Below are 18,520 nucleotides of genomic sequence, written 5' to 3'. Positions count from 1 at the left end.
AGTTTAAAACAAATAGCTCAGCCACTGGAGAAAAGTAATATCCAGACCAAACGAAAATGCTTCATTTTCACTCTTGCACTTTCATGCCCAATTGTTCCTTGCGTAGGAAATGGTGAGAAAATTGAGGTTTTATCATAGGCACCTCTGGATAAATGCAGAGCAAGTTCACAACAAGAGGAAGGAAAAAAGGTCTTTTTAACAGAGGTATTGAAGCTGTTCTGTAGATCTGTCCTTGGCCTTTTATGCAAGGCTGTTTCCCTTGCGGTCACCCCCTCCGAGGACTTCGGGGCCTTTGTTTTGATTATGCATGGCGTTTCTGACTGTCAGAGGTCACCTTGCCCTCCTCCTGTGTTTCCCCGCATTTTGCCCACATTTTCAAATTCGAGATAAACAGGCCCCTGAAAACTCTGGCAAAACGTGGGGAATTGTAGGGGGGAGAACGAAGCGACCTCTGACCGTCAGAAACGGCATGCATAATCAAAACAAAGACCGCAGTCTTCAGAGGGGTGGTGGTGAGTGAAACAGCCATGTATAAAAGCCCTTTGTAATTTATTGTTTCCTACAGGAAGAGACTGCTTAGAACTTCCAGCCAGTCAAGAGTAAGTGGTGGAACCACCATACAGCAAGTATTTAAATTGTTCTATATGAAAGGAATGGATGCAGATATGCAGCCTAGCAGGAACACACACTTCAAAGTACTAGAACTTTTTAAAAAAAATACTTAAAATGCTTGTCCTTCTGATTTGTTGATAGGGCAGCATGAAATGAAATTATGCTTGTGGGCAAAAGAAGCATCTGGTTTAATTGAAGATACTGGCCTGTCTTGCAAAAGCTTGATCAAGGCTTCCTGCCAGCTATTCTAGTATGGTATTTAAATAATCTGATAATTCCTTTGCAAAAAAACACACACACACATTAGAAAAATTAATAAAATGGCTCATAAGCAATATTTTGATTATCCACTGTTAATGAGTGATACCACTCTGAAGTAATTTAAATGATGCAATGATGCATACCATAACACATCATTTTTTTAGGAAATAAAAAGATGGCATAAGCATTTGTTACCCAAACACTGTTTTCTTTCTTTCTCCCTCCCTATTGGTTAGGGTTCTCCAGCAGCCACTATAGCATTCAAGATCAAAATAAGTAATTTACCAGACAGAGGCTAAGTTTGCACCTTAAATGCATACACCCTCTTTCTGGGCTTCTTGGAGGCCAAAATGGTTCTGGTAAGAGTCCTCTCCCCCACTATGTCCCTTTCTTGGAGGGAAGCCTGACTGTGGCCAATTGTGCAGTGGTGGCTACCTCATTCACCCTGCCTGGGCAAGTTGCATGGTGATACTGCATCTGGGTGCTGCATGATTGGGCAGGCAAGGTGGTTGCTGCACTCTTGGTGAGTACACTTCTTTCCTACATAGGAACAGACAGTGATGGAGTGTACGGAGAGTAGAAGAGAAGAAGAAGTGTCAAGGTTCCATTAAAGTTTCTGCTTATGGTAGCCATTTCAAGAGATAATAATCATAATTAACTTGGCTGCTTTCTATTGCATAACCTCACAGTTATAGAATGGGAATTTACTTTAGTAAAATCTAAAGTAAAAACTAGCATAAATCTGTGTGGTAGTGGAGTTAATAAGCCATGGAAACAATAACAATCTATGGTTGATTTCACACATACACACACACACACACACACACACACAGAGAGAGAGAGAGAGAGAGAGAGAGAATAAATCAAAATGGTTGCATTTAATGCCATTGGCAGAAGAGGAGAACCTAAGACATGCAGCATAATCGCACCATCATGTGCAATTTACAATAGACTTGAAAGTAAGATTAGGGCAAGAATTTCTCTGCATTGAAGCTGAAGGGCATCAGGAATTCAATTTTCTCTTTAAATAGAAAAGGAGTCAGAGGAGGCACCCACATGGGAATAGCAATGGTTTTAGAAAATGACTTGAACAATAACTGCAATGGCTAGGAGAAAGTATCTCTGTAACAGCTGCCGTTTAGTGACACAAAGATAGCATGATTCTACTGCCACCATGCTATCAAACAATCAATTGATTCAGGGCCCAGTTCCCAAATGTTGACAAGAATGAAACTGAGAGCTGATCTCCAGACAATGGATTGCTTCTGTATGTGATGATTTTTTTAAAGAACTTGCTGATTGCATTCAATATGTTTATCTTGCAACATCATCTAATTACTACATTGAAATATTAATATTAGGAAGAGGGTTTGACTAGAAGGATATGTTTGAAGTTGCCAGTCAACATAGGTCACTTTAAAGTATTTTACATCATATCATAGACTAATACTGGACTGTATACAGTCCTTTTTGTCTTGCCATAGCAAGGTTTATCTGCAGTTTGGTTTGTAATTTTTTTTTCAAGTGGCAAGAAATAGGTATGTTCCACCTTTAATGCTATATCTCTTCTCTAGATTTTGTGTTAAATGAATGGAAAATAAAATGTATGTTCATGCTTGCTGTGGCAAAATGGATATACTTAGAACTAGGGTAGTGCAATTTTTTGGGTAAATTCCAGATTTGGGCTTATTGGGCCTGGTTTTTTGGGTAAACCCAAAATAAGCCAAATACCCATACTGGTAAATATGGGTATTCAGCTTATTTCCAGGTTTACCAAAAAAAATTGAGCCCATTATACATGGATTATTTTAAGCTCCTATGGGGACATTTTTGGAGGTAGAGTCCCCAAATTTGCAGTATGGCTGCAAAGGACTTTTCTTAGACGGTCACCAAAGTTTGGTGAACTTTGGGACAGGGGGTCCAATTTTATGGGCCAGCAAAGGGGTCACCCTCATCCTCCAGGCATTTGTGAGCCGAGCTGTCCATTGGTTTTCAGGTTCAAAAGTTCAGCATTGCCAAGGACTGGCAGAAAGAGCCAATTGGCAGGCTGATGCCTCAAAGTCTGGGGGCTCCCTTCGTATCTGGGGCACATAGCACAATGTCCATGCAAATTAGCTTCCAAACTTAGGAAAACAGCTTAAATGCAAGAAAAATAAGGAATGGGAAAAAAAATCTTTTGGTGACAAATGACATCCTGTGAACAGTCCTTTATTATAGTCATAAAAATCTGATTCCAAGAGATGTTCATGGTGCGGGGAAACAAAGCTTCTACTCAGGGCAAACACTGGTGATGAAAAAAAACATTGTTAATGACCAATAATAAACCAGACACGTTTCAGCCTGTATGGCCTTCTTCAGTGGTCATGAATACAATTACAATTATTATAAAGACACATCCAGAAATACATGTAAAAAGTGTGCTATAAAGCAATAACCTAAATGTGTATGTGGGGAGAGAAAATATAAAACTCATTAATATCACCTCTGTTATTACTTCAATAAAAACATTTTAAATTCACCAATTAATATTTTACCAGAATTGATATACTGCATAAAGTTTTTGTTGCTCAATTGTGCTTTATAAAGATTCTATTTCATTTAGAATCAGACAGATATTTTTGAGCTTTCTTTCCCAGCTTGTAAATTCATGCATACCTGTTGCTAATGGCACATTATCTTGCTGGCCTCTGACATTTGTAGTCATCAGCGCTAGCTGCTTCCACATTCAGACTTGCTTTCTAAAACAGGTAATGCAAAATCTGAAAACAAGAAAAGATTTTAGATGGATGGGAACAACCACCACATAAAACGTTTGCAAGAAACAACTGAGCGAATGGACCCAAACAGAAGAAAGCACTCCACAAACCAAATGCTGCTTAGTGTGGTGGTCTGGTAAGTAATTCACATCAATATAAAAAAAATCAAAGAGATCAAGGTAAAGATTACACCAAATTTGCACATGTGTTTACAAAACAGCTGACTGAAGATGATGAAGTTTCACATTAATCAATTAGTGTTTCATCAAGACTAGCAGAGCAACATTAAGTAAACTCTGTGCATATGCAGATATGCTTATAAAGAAACTCTGTGCATAAATAAGCTACATTTGGGTGGCTGGTCTGGTGAATGCTATCCAAGCATGTACAAGATTTATTTTACATTAAAAGCTGGAGGGAACACATGAATATATTTTGAAACAGGGGCCAACTTTATTATGGAACACGGCCATCCATTAGTGGCTCAGTTGTATAGGAAACAGACTTCTAGCCTATAAGAACATTGCCTGGGCAGCAGAGGCAACACCAAGTACTTTCCCGATCAGTTGCCCACTTTACATCACTCTTTACTTTGCAGATAGTGTCTATCCAACATATTTTTAATTTGTGGACAAACCATCTCTAATGAAACATTTGACTTATACAATATGGGAGTCCATTTTCAATGCACTTTAACAATCATTTGCAAGTGGGCTTTGCCATTTCACATAGTAAAATCCAGCTGCAAAGTGCATTGAAAGTGGATTGAAAGTGCATTACTCAGCCTTTGTGAAAGTGCCCAATATGATTTATTAAAATAATTGCTATTAGAAAGATTGTGTTACGTCTAGGACTTTTTGATATAATGTCTGTCAAAGTTTGTGTCTGCCCATTTCACCAAACTCCATTCCATATATAACGTTGGTAACATTATCTATTTTGTTCAGAAACCCTATTTCATAGATGCTCTTGTACCAGAAGATGGAGCCGAAGAGCCTAAATTGAAGATCTTTGTAGCACAGTAAAAAAAACACCCTTGACCAATCATTACTTGAGCTTTTTATTTTTCAATAAAGAAAATAAGGCAATTCCTTATTTTGAAATATCACAACTTTAAAAATGGCCACCTCAGAAAGAATAAGATAAAATGCAGAGAATGAAATAATGTAATTAAACTACTGAATTTATATTTTAAGAGACTGTTAAATATATAGTACATGAAATTAGTAAATGGTGAAAATTATCACAAGCTAAGAGAAATATAAGCTTGGAGGCTATGAAAGCAATATTATATTATGGCAATCAAATTACTTACAGTATAGAATATGTGACATTTAAAGGACTTGCCCAAATGAGAATTGGGCCTTAATATAATATTGGAGTAATAAAACTTGCAGCCTTGGTTCTTTTTATGTATTTATGCAAATGACATCTTGAGCCAAAAGGAAAGGTGGGTATAAATGTTTTAATATATATATATATAAAATCCCACATGCCATATTCTTGAAACCCCATGACTCCAGCCTTTTGAAGTTATTCTGTTATAAAGTATTTTTTCATGTTCTGTATGTTTTATTTATTATGCTAGACTATCATGGACCCCCCAAAGGTATATATATTATTATTATTCATCAAAACAGCAGTTCAAATGGGTTAAAGGGGTATTAGATAGCACTGAAGACATGAGGGAAAGGTAAGAACCTTGTCAAATGCTTAAATGTTATCAGTGATGGTACCAAGCAAATATGACTTGGATAGGGAAAAGGGTGGCCATCAGTGATGGCATGATCTCACTTCCAAGAAAATCTGTTGCCCCAATGGTATTTTTTATAATTTTTGTTTTTCCCCACCCCTTTCTGAGTGATGGCTGCAAACTGGATTCAGAAACAGGGTCCTGGCAACCCTGATCTAGGAAGAGGAGAAAGAGCAGTCCTCTGGTAAACAGTAGTCTTGGAAGATGGGGCTTCAGGAGAAGTGCTTGGATGATCCTCTTGACTGACAGGAGAAATTCCTGTAGGAGAAAGCAGCCTATCTGATATTCAGCCACCAATTTAAGTTTTAAAGTTTAAAAAGTATGTTAGAATTGAACTGGAAACAATCTTTTTATGCTGAAGTGATAAGCTAATGGTTGGTGGGCAGCATTGTGTCATTCTAACCACCTCCTTCTTCACTTGTTGAAATTCTGGAACACTTACAAAATCATAGCTGATGTGCTATCAAAAGCTACTTTGGGCTTATGCATCTGTAAGCAACACTGGTTTTAAGGGAGCCCTAAGATGTAAATATGTTCTTACATATTTACAACCGTATCCCAAACTGAATGAATACCAGTTCCATAGCTCCATAAATCCTTATCTAGTCAGTTGTTCACTGACCTTAATTCCAAGGTCAACAAGTTAAAATTATGGGCATGGTTTCTACACAGTTGGAGTGGAGCTGTGGGGCATAAATGTCAACTTCCCCTTTCTCCCTCCTGCTCCCTCCTCCCCCAAATTCTGCCCCTGTGGGTCCATGGACCCTCCAGGAACACCAGAGGTGTTGAAGTACTCAGAGGGTTTATTGGTAAAACTTGCCCCCCCTTTTTTTCCTTGCAAGCAGAAGTACCTAGCATAAGTGGAAAACAGGGTCAAGATCCAAGTCATGGCTTCTTTGTGTAGTATCAGATAAGGAAAAACAACAACACCTGTGCTTCCTTAGTTTGAAACTTCTAGTGGCTCATCGCAAGTTTATCAGAGTTTGTTCTGTTCCTGTACCATACAGTTATCCACTTTTACAACTGAAGCAAGCCCCCCATTACTACATTGTGACTTCATTATTGTCAGCAGTAGCATTCATCCTTTTAAATTGTTTTAGTGACTTTTAACAGTAAAAGAAGCATCTAGCCACAAAGGGGAAGGGATAACACATATTAGACATCACTAATGTGCAAAATGCTTCCATGTGTGGTGGCTGCCTGAGGTTTCCACACTTACAAACCACTTTGAATTAGTTTCTTTCAGGGCTTTCAAATTAGTCCTAATAGTTTCATTTCCCCCTACCTATGCTCAGCCCAGGTATTTTAAAGCTTCTGTTTTCTTTTGTCAAATCCTTTTCCTATTTAAAAAAAATTGCTTAAAATAAAAGTATAAGAGCAAACCTGATTAATATTCTTGCTAGCGTTTCATATGCTGAATCTCTTTTCAGATATTATTAAAAAGTCACTTATCATTGCCCTTCTGTCCTTGAATGCATTTTTATAAGTGCTTCCTTTCTCTCAGCACAAAAGAGGGAAAGACAGAACTGCTTCTACCAATAGCTCCCACCTCTAGCATTGTGCTGCTGGTGTGAAGTATTAGCTTGGGATGCAGAAATGTTTTCTTCTGAACTCTTGAACATACCCCAGTGTAACCTAACCAGTGTGTCTATACTACTCTATTTCGGGGCAGGAAACCAAGTAGTACAAATCCAGAGTTTACTGTGATTTGTATTACTAATTTTTAATTGTATTACTAATTTGTATTACTAATTGTATTACTAATTTGTTCACAGAGTCTAGGAGTCTTTTCTCCTAGACTCTGTGGTATACATAAAGTCCACCCTCTGCAGCTATCAGTTCCTCCAGCGGAACTGATCTTTGTAGACTGGACATTAGTTGTAGTCCCAGAAAAACCCCAGGCCCCACTTGGAGGTTGGTAACCATATGTCAAGAGACTGGTTTGCCTATCAGCCTCTTGTCATAGAATCATAGATCACAGAATCATAGATCATGCAAGCTTCTCTTTCTCTGAGAACTCAAAGTCATGCTAAGTGCAGTTTCAGAGAACAAGATAAAGAAGGCAGGGAGTTGACCCAGGTGACAGTTAGACCATTAGGTTTTGCAGTTGCAAGGCCAAAGAACCCCAGGAGGTAGTTTTGCCTACATATTCCATCTCGTTAGAGCAAGGACCCACAGGTGGGTTAAGGTGCTTGCTTTATGAGGCCCTGTACTGCTGTGAGTATATGAACTCATGATGGCAATACACCTGATTGGTTTAGGTCACTTGGTTAGCTATATACCTGATTGGTCAAGTTATGTAATTCATTATACATTGGTCAACTAGAATCATGCCAATGTGGGGTTGTTCAGCATAAAGGAAGATCTTCCATTCTCATCTTTACCCTTTGTCTGGATTACACTTTTTTTGGGACAACTCTTGTTTTTGGCCAAGCAGTCCATGTTGGCTGGAACACCTGCTTTGGACTTTGAAACTCTGCTTGGTTTCAGAATTATCAGGTAACAAATGGAGTTAGAGAACCAATGCTTGTAAATGTGATTAGGTTACATATTTAGCTATTAATATTTTACCCTTGCTGTTTACTGCTCTTATATTGTATATTCTTGCACATCCCTTTAATAAACCTTATTAATTATACTGGGTGGTGTTCTTGGTTTTTGGGGCTTCAATCTGAATCCAGTACTTTAGCTTTATTGGCTACAGCTACCAGAGTAATTGTTTTTTGGAAGTCAACATAAGCATCCTACCTTGCAAGGCTGACTTCATGATCTTAGACCCAGGAGGGCTAGAGACTTAGGCTGCACTCCTGAAGGGATCTCCTTAGGAGCTGGCATGACCCTGTGCCAGTGTAGGTGCCACTTAAGTGGCACCTATGCCAGCATAGGGGCAAACATGCCATGGATGTCCGGTAGCCATGGAGCTCCGCCAGCCCCCACTGCCAGTGCAGCCACTCCGGGAACTAAATCCCAGAAGAGAATACCCGTGCTGGTGTGAGGGAGGCGTTCCCAGGGCTTCCTGGGAATGGAGCTGCCTTTGGGCAGCTTCCTAACCCCATTTGCCCCAGGAACATCCCCTTGAGCTGTGGCGTGGCTTCGCCACACTGTTCAATGGGGCATTTTCCCCATTTTGTTTTATTTTTATTTATTTTTAACTGTTTTTCCCTCTGCAGCGGCCGGGAAACCTCAGAGGAGGAGCATACAGCCAATTTTAAAACCGGGGTAAAAAAGAATTGTTTTGGCTTGTCATCTAAAAGAGTAAGGTAGGCACCAAACCAGTTTCAAGGAGCAAGGCATTCCACAGGGGAAAAACCATGGGCCACTGATAAGCTCTCTTCTATTTAAGGATATTCAATAATATTACAGGAGAGTCCATATTCAGTGGTATTTCCAAAATAGTGATCCTTGCAGATGTCCTGAAAACTTGCACCTTTTTAATTTGAGTGTGACATAAGAGTTTCTAAGTTTCCCTTATATGGGAAATATTTTGATTTGTTTATTATCTGTTCTTATCAGTGAAGCTTCAGTGGAATTTTAATTGAACGTTATAAAGGTCCGTGTGTCTCCAGTTTGAAGATAACTGACTAGAACCTATCAACTTCTGGTGAAGAAATTTATACTGAGCTTTGTAGATCTGAATTGGCATTGCCAATGGAATCTGCATGCTGAACAGTTTTTGGTGGGAATTGCATGGTGGTTCTGATACAGCACTGCCAAGAGAGGTTTCATCTCCTACAAATGGATCTTGCTGATTCACTCCTCAAACTCTGCGATGTTGAGGTGTGAAATTCTTGCTGACCTCAAGAGAGAAGGGATCACTTGGATTGAGTGGAGGAATGGCTGTCTCTATGAGGGATGAGGCCCATTGGGCACAAAAACTAATGGAAAGGAGAAAATGTGAATCAAATGAAGAAAAGGAGGTGAGAAATCCAAGCTAATTGCACAGATGAGGTGATTGCATCAGAGGCCTGCTGGAGCCTTGTTGCTGAGGCAAATTAACTTTCAGTAGGGATGCCAGGTCCCTCTTTGCCACCAGCAGGAGGTTTTTGGGGTGGAGCCTGAGGAGGGTGGGATTTTGGGGAGGGTGAGAACTTCAATGCTAAAGAGTCCAATTGCCAAAGCGGCCATTTTCTCCAGGTGAACTGATCTCTATAAGTTGGAGACCAGTTGTAATAGCAGGACATCTCCAGCTACTACTTGGAGGTTGGCAACCCTAACTTTCAGTGATGGAGAGAAACTATCAAAGGAAAAGTGGAAATTGTGAAGTGAAGAGAAAAGAGGAATTGAGAAGAAACACAGATGTGATTTTGGAGGTGCTGCTGAAAAAAGAGCTCCAGTAACATCTGCTGCTAACTCTGTGTCTCTCCCCCCTCCCCACACACTTCTATGGCTTCCGACACATTTTCTATGCTCTCTCATTAACAATACCTATGGAAATATGTCAAAATGGATTAGGTAGAAGGTGAGACTGAACCCTTTCTCTCTAACATGGCAAATTGCTTTTGAAGAAAGATTGCTCCCATTGATAAACGGGAAACACTTTAACTAGGCTACAACCAAGACCCATAAAATGTTAGACCAGAGCATTTAAAATCCAGTTTTATAAAAATAGGTTTCAGGTTAGTTGTTGGTAGCCATTAGTCGAAAGTCTACTTGTATTTCCTCATTTGAAATGCACACAGTTTATTGTGTAATAGGTCATTTCACGATATGCATTTAAAATTGTGTATTTTAGTGCTTTAAAAGACTGGATGCCACACAGGAATTAAGCAACCCACACAAACCAGGAAATGGACTAATTGCTATTTGCATGCATTATTTATAGCAAAGTGGTCTGTGAAAAAAAAGAGTCCATAAAAAGAATGTCACTGAGTGTTAAAACCAATCTGTTTGCTTCAACTTAATTGGCATCAAAATATTACTTCATAGGCTTCCAAAGCAATGTGTTATAAATGAGGTTTGCATTTTCATTTACAGACTGAAAAACGAACAAGTAAATATTAACAAAAATCCTCTGTCAATTTCTTTTTTCACTGAGGAACTTTTTTACTGTTCTGTGTATAAGACCTGAAACCACTTAATTGTTCCTAATTGTGTGTGTGTGTGTGTGTAACATCGCTATATGGAATTTTTCTGCAGGCATTTGTCATAGACATAGCATTCCTTTTGCATGACATTAAATATACCTTAGCATAATGTATTGTTTAGTGTTGTGGTTTCTCAGTAACTTTCACAAGACAGAGGTCAATATGCCTTTGTGGCCTGCCAGAATCTACTACAAACCCGGCACAGCTACAGCTTGTGATCCACTAGCAGCCCACCAGTCATGCATTGTGACCTACCAGATACTTCCCTTTCCCCTGACCTGGCTGTCACAGGGATCTGGGGGGTGGGAATGTTGATTGCAATGTTAGCAGGCTGCTGTTTAGGGCTGCCAACCTCCAGGTACTAGCTGGAGATCTCCTGCTATTACAACTGATCTCCAGCCGATAGAAATCAGTTCACCTGCAGAAAATGGCTACTTTGGCAATTGTCATTGAAGTCCCTCCCCTCCCCAAACCCCGCCCTCCTCAGGCTCCACCCCAAAAACCTCCCACCAATGGTGAAGAGGGACCTGGCAACCCTACCGCTGTTACATAGCTGTATGCTTGCTTGGTCTGGGGACTTAATGTAGGCACTTAAACTGAAGAGGTGCTCTCAACTTCAAGTTTGTACTTAATTTATTAAAATATTTCTATCCTGCTTAGGATTGTCAATCTCCAGGTGGTGGCTGGAGATCTCCTGGGGTTACAACTGATCTCTAGCTGACAGAGATCAGTTCACCTGCAGAAAATGGCTGCTTTGGAAGGTAGACTCTATAGCATTATACCCCATTGAAGCCCCTTCGCACCCAAACCCCATGCTCCTCAGGCTCTACCCCCAAAATCTCCAGGTATTTCCCAATCCAGAGCTGGCAGCCCTAAGTATAAACATCCCCCATTCCCTAAAGTTCTACATCTCACATGCCTATCAGAAAAGACTGGCCCATTCCAGGGGATGTTCTGCACACACAAGTTCATGAGACCTCATCCTGTCCAAAATGCCTATCCAGATTCTCACAGGGCACAGCAATAGATCCCTTGAATCAATCAGCAGAGGAGGTATCAATGATGTCACCATCCTGACTTCCACATTCCTGGATTTTGGACACATGTGCAATTTATAAGAGGACAAAGGAAAACTGGAATCTCTTTCTCATCTGAAGGACTCTTTGCAAGACAAATGAGTTGTATTTTACATTAGTTGAAGTGGCCACAAACGTGATTTAATGCTGTGGGATTCAGACCCAACATGTTGAAGTTCTCCTATGCATAACAGAGATGTGAATAATAATAATTGATTGCTCAGGCCAGTAGCCATTTCCCATTTCCTCACACATTCACTCAAAACTGCTGTTGTCACAAGATACTTAAGAAAATATGACAGTATTTTTAAGGAGAAAGTACAGCTTTTTAAAAAAATGTGTCTATTATGATTCTGTATTCTTCAAGACACTTAAAGGAAAGGCAGGAGGACAAATTTCCAAATGATAAATGATCAGTTACATTCTTGGGGGGAAAACAGTTTAGGGTCTTTTCCTGTATCTTTTGTGCCATCAAAATACTCTTTTTTACATAGTTCTGATATGTGATCCAATTCTTAACCTCAGGAGAAATGTTAGGCATGGGGCATCTAGGGCAGCTGCCTTGGGCCTTGCTCTGGGGGGGGAGGCACTGCCCTGTAGCCATTTGCCCCAGCAGGGAGGAGGCAGATGGCCAGCCAAGTCCTAAAGTTGTCCATGTGGTATAGGGAGGAGGCAACTAGTTGGCCAAAGCCCAAAGGCACCAAAGGCAGAAGTGGCCAGCTGGCCAAGCCCCAAAGCTGCTTGAGTGGTGAGGGGAAGAGGTGCCCAGCTGGGCCAGCTCTTTCTCCCTCTCTCCATTGGGGAGTGAAGGGGCAAGAATGGGTGGGACACACCCACAATGAGTCTGGGGCCCCATCCTCCAGTTCTGTCCAGTGCCTCAGAATCACTGAGACTGCTAGCCCTATCTAGTCCTGCCTGTTCTGTCCTACCCAATCTGATATAATCTCCTCATTTCATTTTTCTATCCTTTGTCTTGAACCATCTATTCAAACAGAAGAATCTAAATTTGGTATATGTGCTATATGTGTGTTATTCTTTGTTCTTTCAGGTTTGTTTGACAGAAGTTAAAATTGGGCAAGAAATAATTCTTATGCAGTCACATTAAGTCACACACACACATTTTATGGAAATAGTAAAACACCTGTCATAATGGTGTGAACAGCCCTGCTAAAATCTATAACTAAAATAGGACTTGAGAATGATATTAAAATTAATTATTACACTTGACAGCTACTGTAGACACTTGGCCCCAAACTGATGTATTAATCTTCACCTTTTGCTGACCTATTGATTAGCTGATCTAATTCAATTTTCCCCATTTAAGGAACTGCCTTTCCTGGTCTATGAGTGCACCCCTGCATAATGCAACCATATACATTCATAATTTTGCATTATGAGAGCAGCAATTTCTTTTAAAAAAATTCCCCTGCTGTTTAGCAATGAAAAGATGAGAAGATACAGTAAGCTGAAAATGGATTATTCATATCCTACTTATGGTGAAACATTCTTTGCTGCCTATATTTAGATTTTAAAAAGGGATTGCCAAAGAATATACAAACAGGAGTAAACAACTGTTTGAGCATTATAGAGTTAAAATTAACAACAACAACAACTTGGAACTTTATTTTGCTCTGAAAAATATTTTGACTACCTAAGGTTACAATGTTGAGAGATGAGTTGGAAGTGTGTGGCCTTTTATCCATGGCTGTTTCCCTTGCCACCACCCCTCTGAAGACTGGGTCGCTTTGCATGATGTCCATGCAAATTAGCTTCTAAATGGAAGAAAAAGGCTTAAATGCAAGAGAAATAAGGCATGGAAAACATTCCTTTTGGTGGCAAATGACATCCTGTGAGCAGTCCTTTCTTGTGGTCATGAAAAATCTGATTCCAAGAGATTGTCACGGTGTGGGGAAATGAAGCCTCTACTCAGGGCAACCATCTTTTGGAAAGCAGGTTTTCATGGGGTTGTCATGACCATGGGGGCTGTCTGAAGGAGTTTGCTCATCCACGTGGATGAAGAAATCTCCTTCGGAAGCCTGGTGGGTGCCTGTTGAAGCTGGCTCTTTTAGTTGGAGGGTATATCCCTCCACACAGGACTGGGCAAGCCCCTTCATTTAAATAACCCTATCTCAAAAGGGTCCCAGCTATGGAGCCCTAACAAAACGAGTCAAAAAAAGAAAGAAAAAGGGGAGTAAGCACAGAGCCATGCCTCTGAGCAAAGGTGAATAGCCGAGCCCGAAAAGCAGAATATCTATTCTGCTTTTTTGGGAATCACCTATTTGGCTTCGGCTTTATCCCCAGGTTTTGGTATCCAGTAAACCGAAATCCTGAAATTTACTGAAACGGCTAATTTTGGGTTTATTTTTGGTTCGGATTTATCGATCTGCACAGCCCTAGGAAATACCCATAATAGGAAGATACCCATAACAGCTGTTCATGGTTGAATGACCGCAACAGGCATTGGGATAGGAAAAGTAAACTCATCAGTGCTGTGCATCATGACTTGCTCCCTTATTATTTGTTTAGAAAATTTAGTTGCACCCTGTCTTGGATATGTACTAAAAGAGACTCATGAAAGAAAACAATACAATAAAATCATAAAAAAATGATAGCATAAGCATGATAAATAATAATAAACAAACAATAAAAACAAGCCACATAATAAACCAGGGCATAAAACAGCAAGATCTTAATCAAACAATCATTAGTCTAGAAGCAGATTATACAAGCTGCTAAAAAAATAGATCCACCCCCTCTATTAAAAGGCAGGGTAAAGATGGAAGTTTTACCCTGGTGCTATGAATCTCAGGGTTTCGGAAGTGTACCTGGAAACTTTACCACAGATAGGGTTGCCAACCTCCAGGTGGTGGCTGGAGATCTCTTGCTATTACAACTGATCTCCAGGCAATAGAAATCAGTTGTCCTGGAGAAAATGACCACTTTGGCAATTGGACTTCATGGCATTGAAGTCCCTCCACTCTCCAAAACCCATCCTCCTCAGACTCCTTCCCTAAAATCTCCAGGTATTTCCTACCTGGAGCTGGCAACCCTAATTACAGAAGTCATGTCCTGTTCCTTTTATATTGTCATGGTGAGTATGAGCTATCAGCTATATCAGTGGTTCCCAAAGTGGGCAGTACCACATCCTGGGGGCAGTGGAATAACCTAGGGGGGCAGTAAGAGGCAAGAGGGCAGAAGGGGGGTGCTAGAGGTGGGCCCTTTCAACTGTTTTCACTAATTTACAGTAGATCATGCTATGGCACCATGCTGGCAAATTTGGTGGAAACTATCAGAATTCCCCCCCCCCCCGACTTTGAAGAGCTGGTACCACTGGATCAAGTTGAATAAATTTCAACTAAAAAGTTTTAATTTGTTTTTGAATAGATGTGCAATTAATTGTTACTGTTTTGAAATTTTATTGTTATTATCTTCTTTAGTGAGTCATGCAAACCCCTGTTTTGAATAATGCTTTTTATAGGATAGGGTAGGGAGCGCTGGAGTTGAGTTAGTGGAACCAAGAGGGCGGTGGCCCGAACAGTTTGGGAACTACTGAGCTATAGTAAGGTAATTTGACATGGTATACTATCTGAAATACTGTCTGGTGAAGTAGATGCCTAAAGTAGCATAACGATTCTAGGGACAATTTAGCTCATACAAGTATAATCTTTCACAGCTTTTCCCCATCTTCATAGACTGCACATAGATACATATCATAGACTGCAATCCTAAAATTGCATGGTAGTACTTAATAAAATGGGTCTTATTTCCAGGTAGCGCTGCTTAGGATGTATTAGAAGCCTGCTTCTCAGACTCCCTACACTCAATATACACTGATGAACAGAGAATTATTGTTTGGGGCTGCAGACTTTGGCACTAGGGTTGCCAGTTGCAGGTTGGGAAATACCTGGATATTTTGGGGGCAAGAGATCTCCAGCTACTACTTGGAGGTTGACAACCCTATTTGGCACTAATCCTGTGGTGGAAGGCATTTCACAACATGATTTTTTTCCTATTTGCAAGAAAACTTACATTTAAGACGTAGACCCTGAGAAATGACCTGCAGATAATCTTTTAAAGAGAACTAGATTAAAAAGAATGGAGGATTCTGGATTTTAGAGTGTTTAAAAGAAAGTTTTGATTATCCAGGATCGTATCTCATTTAAATGTCTTGTAATCTGTCTGTTGACCTATGGCCCTCCACCATGTGTCATAGCTCTTCCAAATGAAAGTTACTGTTTCAGATAGGACTATATCCTTGGAGTGTTCAAATGCTTCTTGTAAAAAACAAAATCCCAACCTGATTGATTTGTGAAATTTGTGATTTAGCCTTCTTTGCTTGGGCTTAAGAGCAGAGAATATATTCAAAAAATGCCACATTATCAGTGGGCTGTCAAGTTATTCCTGATTTAGCCCCCAGCTCTGCCCAGTTTGCCCTGCTTTCTGAGATAGCAATAAAAAAGATAAGCCCTCTGAGTTAGAAAAGTCTCAGCTACATTCAGATGAGGTACTGTTCTAGAATCTTTCCTGTTTCATTTTACACAAATTACCATATATTTGATCAAAGAGTAGGAAAAAAGGAAGTTAAAATACAAAGGTAGGTTAACAGGTAACTTTCTTATTATGGTAACTTTTGGAGGGGCCAATATAAAATTGTCTTTCCGTTTGCAAAAGTTTGTCAGTTTATTACGTTATTGATCCTTCTGTCAAAGGTGAGACACTGAAACGTCACAGCTGCACACAAGGATAGTTCCATTTAAACCTTGTCTCCTTCTGATGGCTCAAGGTAGGTAATAACATGTCTTGATAGCTATTAAACATGAAAAACAAAAATAAAATGAGAGGTATGATCCAGCCTAAATTAAGCATATTTAAATCCCATTTATATCAATGGGAGAGTGAAGTTCATATACTTAAAACCATTCCACAGAAATCAGTGGATTGAAATTGCCTCACTTGGACTGTATGGTGCACCAAATAGATAATAATTTAACACTGTAAAACTACTGAAATAATATCATTCTTTGCAATTATAGCACTTTAGGTAGTTTAACATTTATAGCAAATGAGTTTCAAAATTCTAGACTAAATTAAAACTGGAAACATCTGTTTCTTTCAGAAATCCCAATTGTACCTGGATGTGGGGAGTATGTATGTATGAAGCAGAAGGATTCTTCTTGCATCTTCATTAGACCCCAAAGTTTTACCAAGTGCATGATCCCTGGTAGGGTTGCCAACCTCCAGGTGGGTCCTGGAGATCTCCCAGAATTACAACTGATCTCCAGATTACATAGATCAGTTCTTCTGGAGAAAAGGCTGCTTTGGAGGGTTGACTGTATAGCATTATAACCTGCTTAGTTCTCCCCTCAAACCCTGCCCTCTCCAGGCTCCATCCTCAAATCTCTAGGAATTTCACAATTCAGAGTTGGCATTCCTCCGAGCCCTGTTGTGCTCGCACTCTGATCTCTCAGAGCGTGCACAGAGGGGCTTTGAGAGGTTCCAGATCTATTTAAAGCCCCCCCCCCACAGTCCTGCCGGGACTCCCGGCAGGGCTGGCAGGAGGCTGGCATGCAGTTTGGAACGGGAGGCTGGAGCGTTCCCAGGAGCGTGCAGGGGTGGATCACTCCCCCCTTTCTGCTTCTGCTCACTGACCATCAGATGGTCAGTGAGCAACCCGGTTGATTGGCAGGCAATTGCCTGCCACAACTGGGCAGTTGGCAACCCTGGCTGTTGAGCAGCTGGGTGGATTGGCAGGCAATTGCTCGCTGAAACCACCCACCTGGCAGCCCTAGACATTGAATGTTGTGCCAGTTCCACTCATGGCTGTTCCCACTCCTCAGCATCTCCCAGTGGGCCCCTCAGAACCTCCTGGTGGGTTGCAAGCTACAGCTGCCACAACTAGTGTGGCCTTCCAGTCTACTCTTTCTAAACCTAGCTATAAATCTATTTGTTTACTACAATGTTCATATATTCTATTTTCAGCTCCCCCCCTCCCCGCCCATTTCACCAGCTAGAGAAATCTAAAGTGTGAAGCAGCTTGTAGCACCAGATACTTTGTGATGGCTATTGGAATAAAACTGCAGCTTTTATGCTTTTAATTTCATATTCTAAAGTACACAAAACGGATGTAATCAAAGACATTTTACCATTTTAAAATTGATGGAAATCACAGAAACTGTTTTGCATTACAAAGTTTAAGGCAACAAAGGAAAATGGAAATGACTTCCCCAAAATGTGGAAGAGCAGAAACAGAGGTTTACTACGTATTGAGGCACACTAGCTGTCAAAGGCCTGACAGGCACATCACATGCCTGTATCTTAGCTGCTGACATGAAACAGCCTGGGCAGGACACCGGAGCTGAAAAACCAATGTATGACATGTCTTACACTTCTGACAGGACATGCTGTGTATTTTGAGTAAGTCAGGGCTCTCAAACCAAGGAAAGAGCAAATAATGTATGAATTGTACATTTGAATTGCTTACAGAAATGCCATGCAGTCTTCCCAAGTCTTCACTAGGGTATCCCACTGTTTCCTTCCAAAAGCAACTGTCTGTTGAAGCAGATATTGAAGCACCTTGCACTTTCAGTCTGTGGAGCAAAAATTATTTTGGGGACAGTGTGCAAGCCCCATCCTAGAAAAACAGAGCTTAATTCCAATTTTATATACAGGTTTCATTCTATGTAGCCCTCTGGACTTGGGCCTACGTCATTATCTCAGTTGTTATTTGTTCATCAACACAAGGGTTTTATCTATATAAATAAGCCTTGAAATGTTATGTTTAAGACTGATGGAGAAAACCCAAGGGGGGGTGAAGGGGGCATAGGGGGCGGACTGACCCCTATGCCAGGGTATCTGGCAGATACACCAGTGTAAGGGCCAGTTATGCTGGCACAAAGCACCAGCACAGTTGCACTGCTTTTGTGCGCTGGTACATCTGAGGCGCAGGGCACTGCGCTGGCATAAAAGGGGATGGGTCGG

This window comes from Euleptes europaea, chromosome 9 (assembly GCF_029931775.1).
Source record: "Euleptes europaea isolate rEulEur1 chromosome 9, rEulEur1.hap1, whole genome shotgun sequence".
Taxonomy (NCBI): domain Eukaryota; kingdom Metazoa; phylum Chordata; class Lepidosauria; order Squamata; family Sphaerodactylidae; genus Euleptes; species Euleptes europaea.
This window is presented reverse-complemented; position numbering follows the sequence as displayed.